General features: G+C 37.9%; 2 long non-coding RNA genes across 2 annotated transcripts in view; both read left to right on the plus strand.

The window, feature by feature from the left end:
- The window catches only part of LOC116076001, a 26,317-nt gene extending 25,890 nt beyond the window's left edge, over positions 1–427 (plus strand). Inside the window, exon 3 of the long non-coding RNA XR_004112776.1 lies at positions 116–427. This is a non-coding gene — a long non-coding RNA (uncharacterized LOC116076001). The remainder of the gene's footprint in view (positions 1–115) is intronic.
- A 5,097-nt stretch (positions 428–5,524) lies between these two features.
- The window catches only part of LOC116076002, an 87,842-nt gene continuing 81,425 nt past the window's right edge, over positions 5,525–11,941 (plus strand). The window contains exon 1 of the long non-coding RNA XR_004112777.1: positions 5,525–5,575. This is a non-coding gene — a long non-coding RNA (uncharacterized LOC116076002). The remainder of the gene's footprint in view (positions 5,576–11,941) is intronic.

The raw sequence follows: 11,941 nt of genomic DNA on the forward strand, positions 1-11,941 counted from the left end.
AGGTTATACACCATACATTTGTATTAAATGCCTTCATTTTAAATTCTAAGATTCTCCAGCCTTTCACTATCATGCACTTTATTTGTGAATATTCTCTTCCTATTCACATGGAAAGTTCCATTGTCAAGACTTTCTGAAGCTAAATGTGTCACATGGACCCCTTAGAAGCATGGAGAAAATATTGTCATCTGCACTTCAACTACTGGATTAGAATATATATCAGGAGTTGTATACAAATGTTACATATGGATCATCTCAACCAGTATGTACTGACATTTGAGAGCTCTTCCTAATGAAGCTTATAGATTGTTATTCTGATATTCCTAGCTGTAATTTAGCTCATTGCATATCAATAAATATTTATTAAGTGAATAATGACTTCAATATAGAACTAAGGAAGATCATTTTAAAAAATAAAAATGCCCAACTTGCAGATGTATTAGAATGTTGAGTCTGGTTATTCAGTAGTGTGTGTTATGTGTGGAAAACAAACAAACACAAACAGAGCATCTGAAGGCAGAAAAATAAAATTTGAGGGCTCATCATGCATCCCCAAAAGAAAATTACATATAAAAATCCTGGCATATTTGAAACTAGGCAATAATTGGAACCTTTGATAAATCTATCAAAAATTCAGGTAGGAATTACAAGATTATCAGAAAAGGAAACTGGGTACTGAGATGAGGTTTGGTTAGTAAAGTAACTGGCTAAAATCTATGACAATGCTGTAACATTTCATTAGACTTTCAAGTTGCCTCATAATAGAGAATAGCAATGACTTTGCTTTATCAAGATACAACTAAATTGAGCATATTTTATTGTGAGAATTCACACTCTCCTACTCAGATCAGGATCTCTTTACAATTCTTTCTTGTGAGTCTTTATGAGCTAGTTCTTTTCAGGAATAGCTTTTACATGAGTCCTGGATTCAACTGTCAGTATTACTATATATATTGTTCCACACAATTTAGGACATAGTAAATTTATCAATAGAAATATTAATAATTGAGAAGTAGGAGAACTTTGACTTCGTTAGTATCACACTTGAGGACAAATGTTTCTTTCCTTCCTTCCCTCCTGCACTAGAATCTTCATTGCAATGATACTGTGATACTTTTCTTATACAGAAAATACCAAGTTCCTATGAAAATGGACCAATCTAATAACAAACATATGGCATGTTAATTCAACACAGGATTAACTTTTTCAATAAATATTATAATTCAAGTCACTTTCATAACGCCTAGTAGTGAGATCCACACTTAAAAGTTTGGGAAGAAACTCATATGGAATATAATTTAATGCTTTTTAGTTAGCTATGAGTTACCCACCAATATCATGACCTTCCGATTCTAGAAAATAGATATATCATGCATTGCAGAGAAGATGTGAAACTTTTTATTAAAATCAAAACTAGCATTATATTAGAAATACATGATGAGAGTACCCTTAGGAGTTTGTTGTGAAGGAGACAGCAAAGTGAACTTTTCATAATGTAATTTTTCCTTTTTAGAATATTATTATCAAGAACTGATAGCAATCCATTCAGTTGACATTGTGATACTGACTACTCTCAAATGAATAAATAACAGCTATTCTTAAGACTATTTTCTCAAGACTTCACAGAACCAAGGGCCTGGATGCCTTGTTGCCCAGTGTAAAGGAATACCAGAACAGGGAAGCAGGAGTGTGAGGGTTGGTGAGTAGTGGGGGGGTGGTGGGAGGGGGATGGGATAGGAGGTTTTCAGAGGAGAAATGAGGAAATGGTATAACATTTGAAATGTAAATAAAGAAAATATCTAATAATTTGTTTTTAAAAAAGAGTATTTTCTCTCTTAAAGTTTTCAAATCCTTAATATAATATCAAATCTTCTGATAGAACAACTTTATTTAATTAAAATAAAATTTTAGTTATAGTATCAGGTCCATTAGAAATAATATATTGTAGCATCTTTCAATAATGCTCAATAAATATTGTCTCAGAATGCACAGCAATTATCAAAATTGTATGTCTGTAATTTTTATCTGGTTCTTGGTTCTTCTGATCTTGGCTTTGTCTGTCTATTTTGCAGTCACTTCACCAGCTAATTAGCTACTAGCTTATCTAGCTAAGTCTAAGCTAAGAAAATGAAGCTCTGCCACATGGAGCCTTTCATTCTCCATCATCCCAGTATAGCTTATTTATATGGCAATTGGTATGTATGTCAAGGCTGAAGCTTAGAAATGGCACAGCCTGTACACTCTGTTGGTCGAGAAATTTCAGGCTTAAGAGACTGAAGTAGAGACTCTACTTCAATCAAAATTAAGAGAAAAGTAACCTAATTAAATATATACTGGAGAGGATAGGAGAACATATGTTATATGAAGAAAGAGAAAAGATTAATGTTTTCAGCAAGAATAGGAACAAAGTTATAGCAATAAAGGTAGAGTGCTACTTGACAAAAATCCTGGGAAGATATTACAAACATACCTCTTCACCCCAGATAGAGAGCTCACAAGAGACCCAGATAACATCAAAGTTCAACTTGTTGAACAAATGCATTTAATTTGAGTTATATACAGGAATGTGTATGAGGGATGACTTACAGAACCAGAAATGACTCAAAGACAGCTGCTTCACAAAGTCCATCTCAATACTGGTGATAGCTCAAAAAAATCTGGGAATTTGGAGCATATTGCATAGCCTGCAGGCAGCTCAACATATTGGAGAGTATCCTTCCCAACTGATGCAATTATTATTCCAAATATCTTTTGGACAGCAAGACTTACTTTTGCTTCTTCTAGGCAGTCTTTTTTTTTGTAGTGAGGCTACTCTGAGAGTCACTCTTGACTATTTTATTGCTTACTCTGGGAGGGAGTAGGCTAGTGAATCGGGTCAGTTTCAGGTACTTCCTGAAACTCTTTTGAGTTCTTTACCTTCTTGCTTAAGGAGCTTCCATGCAGGATGGAATACTTCAATCTCAGATGATGCTGTTACACAATAGGCAGTAACTGAGAAGTCAGTAAATAAAACTGAGGCTATATGAAGCTTTATAAAGTCTTATGAAGACTCCCTTTTTAGTAAATTAATTTCAAAGTATTATTTCAACAATGGCAGTTTAAATTGAGATGCCCTGTATGCACTGACAATGCTTCTTTAAGAAGAAATGGGTTATTAAATGAAAAATTTAATTGACAGGCTTGAAATACGTCCATATGTCTCTTTGGTCAGGGAGACCCTAGAGATTTCCAAAACAATATCAGATATTGCCATTATCCTTGACTACTGATGTTAACTACATGATTCCCAATTTCTTTGCTGCAGGACATAGAGAAAACAATCTCATATCAAGTAGCAGCTTCCTCTATGACAATTAGCTTTCATAAAATCAGAAGATGCTGTTTTAGGTACTGATGGAGAAAACACTGCAATGCCCTTTAAACATCACTAGATCCTGCATTCTACACCACCAACCTGCAGGAAAGATACACCCACTAGTGCAACGGTAGCATGCTGGTTAATGTAAGACTTACTACTTTTTGATTTGATTTTGAGTCCTGACCAAAAGGATAGAAATTTGTGTCTGGTACTATAATATGGGTCAAAATACCATTGCTGGGAACATTATAGACCCTAGGGGCTTTGTTATTGTTATTTTGTATGCTACTGTTATTTTTGCTTAATGGTCATATTATCAAAATGATTCGTTTTATATTTCTACCCACAAAGCTGGATTGCTCGCAGCCTCAGTCAGAGAAACATCTCTGGGCAGTGGGCAGCAGGTAATATAGAGACATGTAATTGGCTAGAGTGCCTAGAGCAAGCGACTGAGTGCTTGGTCCTATGTGGGATATCTAAATCCACACCTGGTAACTGGTACTCATTTAAATTCTCAGTGAACATTAATGAGAAGGAGATAGAAAGATTTTAAAAGCCAGAGGAGCTGGGCAATGGTAGCACATGCTTTTAATCCCAGCAATTGGGAGGCAGAGGAAGGTGGATTTCTGGAGTTCGAGGTTAGCCTGGTCTACAGAGTGAGTGCCAGGACTCCCAGGGCTGTACAAAGAAACCCTGTCTCAAAAAAAAAAAAAAAAAAAAAAAAAAAAAAAACCAAAAAACCAAAAAAACAAAAAACAAAACCAAAACCACCACCACCAACAACAACAACAACAAAGAAATACAACAACAACAACAACAGAATAAAAAATGCCAGAGGAAGAGAATGAGTACTGTAAAAGGCTATCCACTGGACATGAAATGAATATTGCATTCAGTAACTCACAGGACTTGCTATTACCTGTATGTATCAAACATGAGTAAGAAGTACATGAGGACCCAACCCTACCAAAGGAGATACAGGAGAATCAGTCTTCCTTGATGACAGCCATTTATAGGTTTCTCATCTTTTGAATGCCTTCCTTCTCTAATAGGCAGCACTAATATGTCCATATGTCTCTTTGGTCAGGGACAATCTCATATCAAGTAGCAGTTCCTCTATGACAATTAGCTTTCATAAAATCAGAAGATGCTGTTTTAGGTACTGATGGAGAAAACACTGCAATGCTTAATGGGTTATTTTTAATGGGTTATTTTTAATTTCAAATGTTATAATACATGGAGTTAGGAGGGAATGTGTTAGAGTATCCTTGGAAAGTTGGAAATGGGTAATAAAAAGTACGTTATCATGTTTTATTGTATGAATACATGAAATTCCCAAAGAATAAATTTTGAAAATAAATAGATGAGGAAAGAACTTTTTTGCTGTTTTTGAAAGTCAGAGAAAAGATTATATTATTCTACATGTAGTGACAATAGACAAAACCTGCCAAGCATTTCCTAAACTCATTTTAAAGTTCATGAGACCAAGTAGTCACAGATGCAATGTGGAAGCGGGCTCTGTCTTCTGAAAACTTTAAAATTTAATAGATATGCTAAAATGCATTCTTTACTACTAAAAATGACAGGATAGAAAGAGTAACAGAATGAGTTTTGAATGTCTTTAAAGCTTAGATCTGTTTGGTAGAAGTTCATCTAATGCAGCCTCCCATGGATGTTATTTTTTTAAATCAGTCAGACCTCCATTCATAGATGGCATTCGAAGGAAAAGAAAATAAGGCAGAATGTTCTGTTCTTTAATGTGGGAAAAATTGTAATGCGCACATATTCTATTTCAAAAGAAAACTACATGCAAATGTAATATTCCAAGCAGAACCAAGATTCACTACAATGCTGCCTAGTAATATGACTTCTAAGAAGCTATCATAATGCATAGCTGGATTTTGGTAGTCTAGTTGCTCATGAATGTTCAAATTGCAGGGAAAACATATTTAAAATAATTGTCTACTTAAAATAACAGCAAACACGCTTTCTTTTGTTCATCCTTACTGTGGAAATGTGTGAAGAATTTTAAATGGAATTACCAAAATCTAAAAAGTGAATGAAAACATCACCTGTTATTGAAATGAGTTATATATGAATTTCCTTGAAGATATGTACATTTTTCATGTTTATTATAGGTAGGCAATGCCTTCAAGTCTGTGCAAAAGAATCCATTTATATTGGCCTGTGCCAAATGATTATATGCTGCAAACTAAGGTAAGTTATGAACAATTTGTGTGTGTTTATTTGTTTGACAGATATGTTCACAAAATTTTGATTCTGATATTCTCCTTCAACATGCACAGAATATAAGATACTTTATTCCACTATACGAGGACAGTAAATCCATGTAGATGGATTACTTCTTAAACATCACACTGTTAATACACAAGACTATGGAAAAAAGGTTTACTTCTCAGTTCTTCATTTAGTGTACTTCACCACACATCAGTAAACACTTTGTAAACATATAGAGAATCATAATTCTCTTATATAATTCCAAATATCAAAACACAATGAAGATGCACTTGTTTTTATTTAAATTTAGCTAGGATCTAAGACTGGTAAGCTTGCAACATGGTGCTAGAAGGACTCTAAAAGAACTCTCAGGAAAACTTCATGCTGGGAAAAGAAGTAGGCATGAAGAATTTTATTTAACAAGAAAATTTTAGTTAGTAAAGGAATGTCTTAGTCAGGGTTTCTATTCCTGCACAACATCATGACCAAGAAACAAGTTGGGGAGGAAAGGGTTCATTTGGCTTACTTCCACATGGCTGTTCATCACCAAAGGAAGTCAGGACTGGAACTCAAGCAGGTCAGGAAGCAGGAGCTGATGCAGAGGCCATGGAGGGATGTTCTTTACTGGCTTGCTTCCTCCTGGCTTGCTCAGCCTGCTCTCTTATAGAGCCCAAGACCTCCAGCCCAGGGATGGCACCACCCACCAGGGACCCTACCCCCTTGATCACTAATTGAGAAAATGCCCCACAGCTGGACCTCATGGAGGCACTTCCCCAACTGAAGCTCCCTTCTGTGATAACTCCAGCCTGTGTCAAGTTGACACACAAAACTAGCCAGTACAAGGAATAATACTTTTGAAAGGGACAGAAACCATTTAAATCGTTTTAAGAGTCATCTTTAGGGTATATGGATTCATGGTTGTGCTGTGGCAAAGAATGAAGGGAATGTTATTAAGAATAAGGTAAACGTCCCGATGTATTCTCTAAACTGTGCAAAAGGCAATCTTGCCACAATTCTTCCTTATCTGAATAGGAACGGAAAGATTTCTCATCTCCACTGTGCCGAGAAAGCTTTCCTCCCCCTCCCCCGCTTTTTGCAGGGGTAGTCTACTTAGAGAGTGATGTAGGCACACTGTTGACTCCACACTGGGCACTGTGGGAGACTGTGAGTTCCTGCTGAGGATGAATAACCCCTGTAGGAAGTACAGCTTTAGAGAAACAGTAGAAAAAAGAAGGTAGGTGTATTTGTGAGTCCTGTATATAAAATTATGCTCATTCCCTGAGATTCTTCATATCTTGCTTTCATCCATTCTTAAAATGAAGAACATTGTTTCATGTAGGTTGTAGTTTGCTGTGTCTTATTCAAGGATACTTGATATGGTCAAATGACTTGTCAAAATAGTTCATATTTGACAAATTGAAATTTCTATTTCAATGTCCTGTTTATATGTGAGGAAAACAGTTATTACAAGCCTTTCCAACCATGAACTTTCACTCTTTATTATGACCCTTCTCATAATTCTGAACATTTTAAATCAGAAAAAGGACAGAGTTTGCAGGTAGTTTCAATGATAGGCTTACATTCTGACCCCTGCACACTGGTGGTGGTGTGCTCTTCTCCTATGGTATAGCTTTATTTAGAGATATTCTATGCATATATATGCTCATGCTTCTTTTTACCCCATGAGTCTCACTATTTCATATATTTATTTATTTATTTATTTATTATTGGTAAATTTATTAATTTACATTTCAAATATTATCCCCCTTCCCAGTTTCCCCTCTGCAAACACCCTATTCCATCCCCTGCCCGATTTTATGAGAGTGCTCCCCCCACCCTCCCACTCCCACTTCAGTGCCCTAGAAGTCCCCAACTCTGGGACATTGAGCCTTCACAGGATAAAGAGCCTCTCCTCCCATTGATGCCAGATAAGATCATCCTCTGCTACATATGCAGCTGGAGCTAGGGGTCCCTCTAGTGTGTACTCTTTGATTGGTGGTTTAGTCCTTAGGAGCTCTGGGGGTTAGGGTTGGTTTGTATTGTTGTTCTTCTCATATCCTTGCAAACAACTTCAGCTCCTTCAGTCCTTACCCTAACTCCTCCATTGGAGTCCCCGTGCTCAGTCCAAGGGTTAGCTACATGCATCCACGTCTGTATTGATCAGGCTCTGGCAGAGCCTCTCAGGGGACAGCCATACTAAGCTCCTGCCAGCAAGTGTTTCTTGGAATCACCAATAGTGTCAGGGTTTGGTGCCTACCCTTGGGATGTGTCACAAGTTGAGCTGGTCATTGGATGGACTTTCCTCCACTCTTTGTCACTACATTTCCTTTAGACAGGAACAATTTTGTGTTATATTTTTGAGATGGGTGGGTGGCCCCATCCCTTAATCGGCAGCCTTGCCTCACCTCTGGATATGGTCTCTACAGGTTCTCTCTCCCTTTGTTGGGTATTTCAGCTACAGTCATCCCTGTTGGGTCCTAGGAGCCTCTTGTTTTCCTGGCATTTGCGACTTTCTTGTGGCTACCCCCAGTTATCCATCACCTACTATTACATACCTCTGTTCAATTTCCTGACCCTCTGTACTTCTCCCCCATTTCCTCTCACACCTGATCCACGCCCCCCCCAGTTTCCCCTCTCCTTCCTCCCTCCCTCCCAAGTACCTCCCTCTGTCTACCGCCTGTGATTATTTTGTTCCCTCTTCTAAGTAGGAATGAAGAAGCATCTACATTCCTCACTTTAAGGCATTTTTGTACTTTAACCTGCCTACAACCCTCCACTTACATTGGAAGCTTGAGTCTCAGCTTGGTGGTATGGGGGCAGCAGCAATGCAACTTTATATAGTCTGTTCTTACAGGTGACCTGTAGGTCATTAAAGACTGACCCTGCACTGCTTGTCAGTTTCATAACTGTGTTGTGAACTCTTACCTTTTGTGGTGTCCTTTCCTGCCATGATGTTATCTGCCATTATATTAACTGGAGTTAAACAAATGAGAACAGCATGTCTTTGAGGCACGAGAGCTGTGGATTAAGTAAATCTCTTCTATATGATATCACTGAGTCTCATGCTTCATCATAATGATATGAAATGTATTAGTACATGTCCTAAACAGAGGTTTTAACTGACTTTACTTCTGTACACTTCAAACCTGCCAGCAGGACTCAGGAACTATAAACTGTCTTACCTATCTTATCAGTCCTTGAAGAAGATTCCAGGAAACTGAGAATTTACCCAATGGCATCTTCTAGGCTTTCTCATGGAAAGTCTGCTTTCCAGATATAGGGAAAGCAATGGTGGAACAGGCCAGAGTCCCAGATGACCACAATCATTTTAGTGTGATCTATTCCTTGCCATGGTTACTATTTAGTATTGCACTGATTGAAGAGGCATCAGCTCAGGGAATTGAACAGCAAGGGATTCACTGCTTGTCCGGTGTGTCAATGGCCAGTAGTGGATTACATAGTCCCTATTGCAGTCTAATAGAGCATATACATGTTTACATACATACAAACATATGTACATACATACATGTACACATACCATATAAATAGATAGATATAAATGTATATGTAGATGCAGATATAGATATACATACATGTAGATGTATGTACAAGCACACATGAGCAAAATATGCAGAAAGAAATGTTGACTCCTTCACTCTATCCCTCTTATAATCTATGCCAATCAGGCACTTCCACTCATGAATGAAAATCGCAAACTGTCTTGCTACAAAGCTCTCTCATATACATGATAAGTTCTGTTCCTCTAAAGAACAACATCTAATACATTTGTGAGAATTAGTAGAAGTTCACTTGAGTAGAGTACCAAGATCTTTCATTAAGAGTGGAACAATGAGGCTGTCAGTAAAGTATTTACTTGTGAGCAAAATGACATGAGTTCCATTCTCAGAAGCCATGTTAAACAAACAAGCAAAAAACCTCCAGCCATAGGGGTGGGTGAATATAATCCCAGAGCTACCTGGAAAGCAAAAAACTGGAACTTGTTGGCCAGTAGATGAGTGCTCTCAGATACTTCCAGGCCAGAGAGAAATGACATCTCAAAAGGGGGAGGGGCCTGGAGAATCTGGAGAATGACATTTGATCTACCTGTCAGTCTCAGTTCAAATATCAATCCAGTTGTTATCACTATTTCGCTGTAGTACAGTTTGAGATCAGGGAGGTGATTCTTCCAGTTCTTTTAATATAAAGAATTGTATTTGCTATTCTGGACTTTTTGTGATTCCATATGAAGTTGGGAATTACTCTTTCTTTTTTTTTTCTTTTTTCTTTCTTTAATTAGATGATTTCTTTGTTTACATGCCATACAATATGTCCTTTCCCAGGTTCCTCTAAAAAAAAAAACCAATAAAAATAAAATAAAAACAAAAACAAAAACAAACCCCTGTTACCTCCCCCCTCCTCCTGCTCACTACCCTACACTCTCTTGCTTCCTGGTCCTGGCATTCCCCTACACTGGGACATAGAACCTTCACAAGGCCAAGGGCCTCTCCTCCCATTGATGACCTACTTGGCCATCCTCTGCTATACATATGCTGCTGGAGCCATTAGTCCCAATGTGTGTACTCTTTGGTTGATAGTTTAGTCCCTGGGAGCTCTAAGGATACTAGGTAGTTCATATTGTTGTTCATCCTATGGGGCTGCAAGCACTTCAGCTCCTTGGGTTCTTTCTCTAGCTCCTTCATTGGGGACCCTGTACTCAGTCCAATGGATGGCTGTGAGCCTCTACTTCTGTATTAGTGGACTACTGTCAGAGCCTCTCAGGAGATAGCTTTATCAGGCTTCTGTCAACTAACACTTGCTGGCATCCACAATAATGTCTGGATTTGATGATTGAATATGGGAAGGATTCCAAGGTGGAGTAGTCTCTGGATTGTCCTTCCTTCAGTATCTACTCAATAGTTAGTCTCTACAACTCCTTCCATGGGTATTTTGTTCCCCCTTTTAAAAAGGGACAAAGTATCTATGCTTTGGTCTTCCTTCTTGAGTTTCTTGTGGTTTGTGGATTATACTTTGTATATTCTGTCTTCTGGGCTACAATCCACTTATCAGAGAATGCATACCATGTATGTTCTTTTTTGATTGGGTTTCCTCATTCAGGATGATATTCTCCAGATCCATCCATTTCCCCAAGAATTTCATAACGTCATTGTTTTTAATAGCTGAGTAGTACTCCATTGTGTAGATATACCACATTTTCTGTATCCATTCCTAGTTGAGGGACATCTGGGTTCTTTCCAGTTTCTGGCTATTATAAATGAGGCTGCTATGAACATAGTGGAGCATGTGTCCTTATTATATGTTGGAGCATCTTCTGGGTGTATGCCCAGGAGTGATATAGCTGGGTCCTCTGGTAGTACTATGTCCAATTTCCAGAGGAACTGCCAAACTGATTTCCAGAGTGGTTGTACCAGCTTGCAGTACCACTAGCAATGAAGGAGTGTTCTTCTTTCTCCATAATCTTGCCAGCATCTGCTGTCACCTTACTATTTTATCCTAGCCATTCTGACTGGTGTGAGGTGGAATCTCAGGCTTGTTTTGATTTGCATTTCCCTGATGACTAAGGATGTTGACCATTTCTTTAGGTGCTTCTCAGCCATTTGGTATTCATCAGTTGAGAATTCTTTGTTTAGCTCTGTACCCCATTTTTAATAGGGTTATTTGGTTCTCTGGAGTCTAAGTTCTTGAGTTCTTTGTATATATTGGATAATAGCCCTCTCTCAGATACAGGATTGGTAAAGATCTTTTCCCAATTTGTTGGTTGCCGTTTTGTTTTATTGACAGTGTCTTTTCCCTTACTGAAGTTTTCAACTTTATGAGGTCACATTTGTCAATTCTTGATCTTAGAGCATAAGCTATTGGTGTTCTGTTCAGGAAATTTTCCCCTGTGCCAATGTGCTCAAGGCTCTTCCCCATTTTGTTTTCTATTAGTTTCAGTGTATCTGGTTTTATGTGAAGATCCTTGATCCACTTGGACTTGAACTTTGTACAAGGAGATAGGAATAGATTGATTTGCATTCTTCTACATGCTAACTGCCAGTTGAGCCAGCACCATTTGTTGAAACTGCTGTCAGTTTTCCACTGGATGGTTTTAGCTCCTTTGTCAAAGATCAAGTGGCCATAGGTGTGTGGGTTCATTTCTGGGTCTTCAATTCTATTCCATTGATCTACCTGTCTGTCACTGTACCAATATCATGCAGGTTTTTAATCACAATTGCTCTGTAGTACAGCTTAAGGTCCTGGATGGTGATTCCACCAGAGGTTCTTTTATTGTTGAGAATAGTTTGGCTATCCTGGTTTTTTGTTTGTTTGTTATTTGTTTTTTTGTTT

Source organism: Mastomys coucha, unplaced genomic scaffold (assembly GCF_008632895.1).
Source record: "Mastomys coucha isolate ucsf_1 unplaced genomic scaffold, UCSF_Mcou_1 pScaffold4, whole genome shotgun sequence".
Taxonomy (NCBI): Eukaryota; Metazoa; Chordata; class Mammalia; order Rodentia; family Muridae; genus Mastomys; species Mastomys coucha.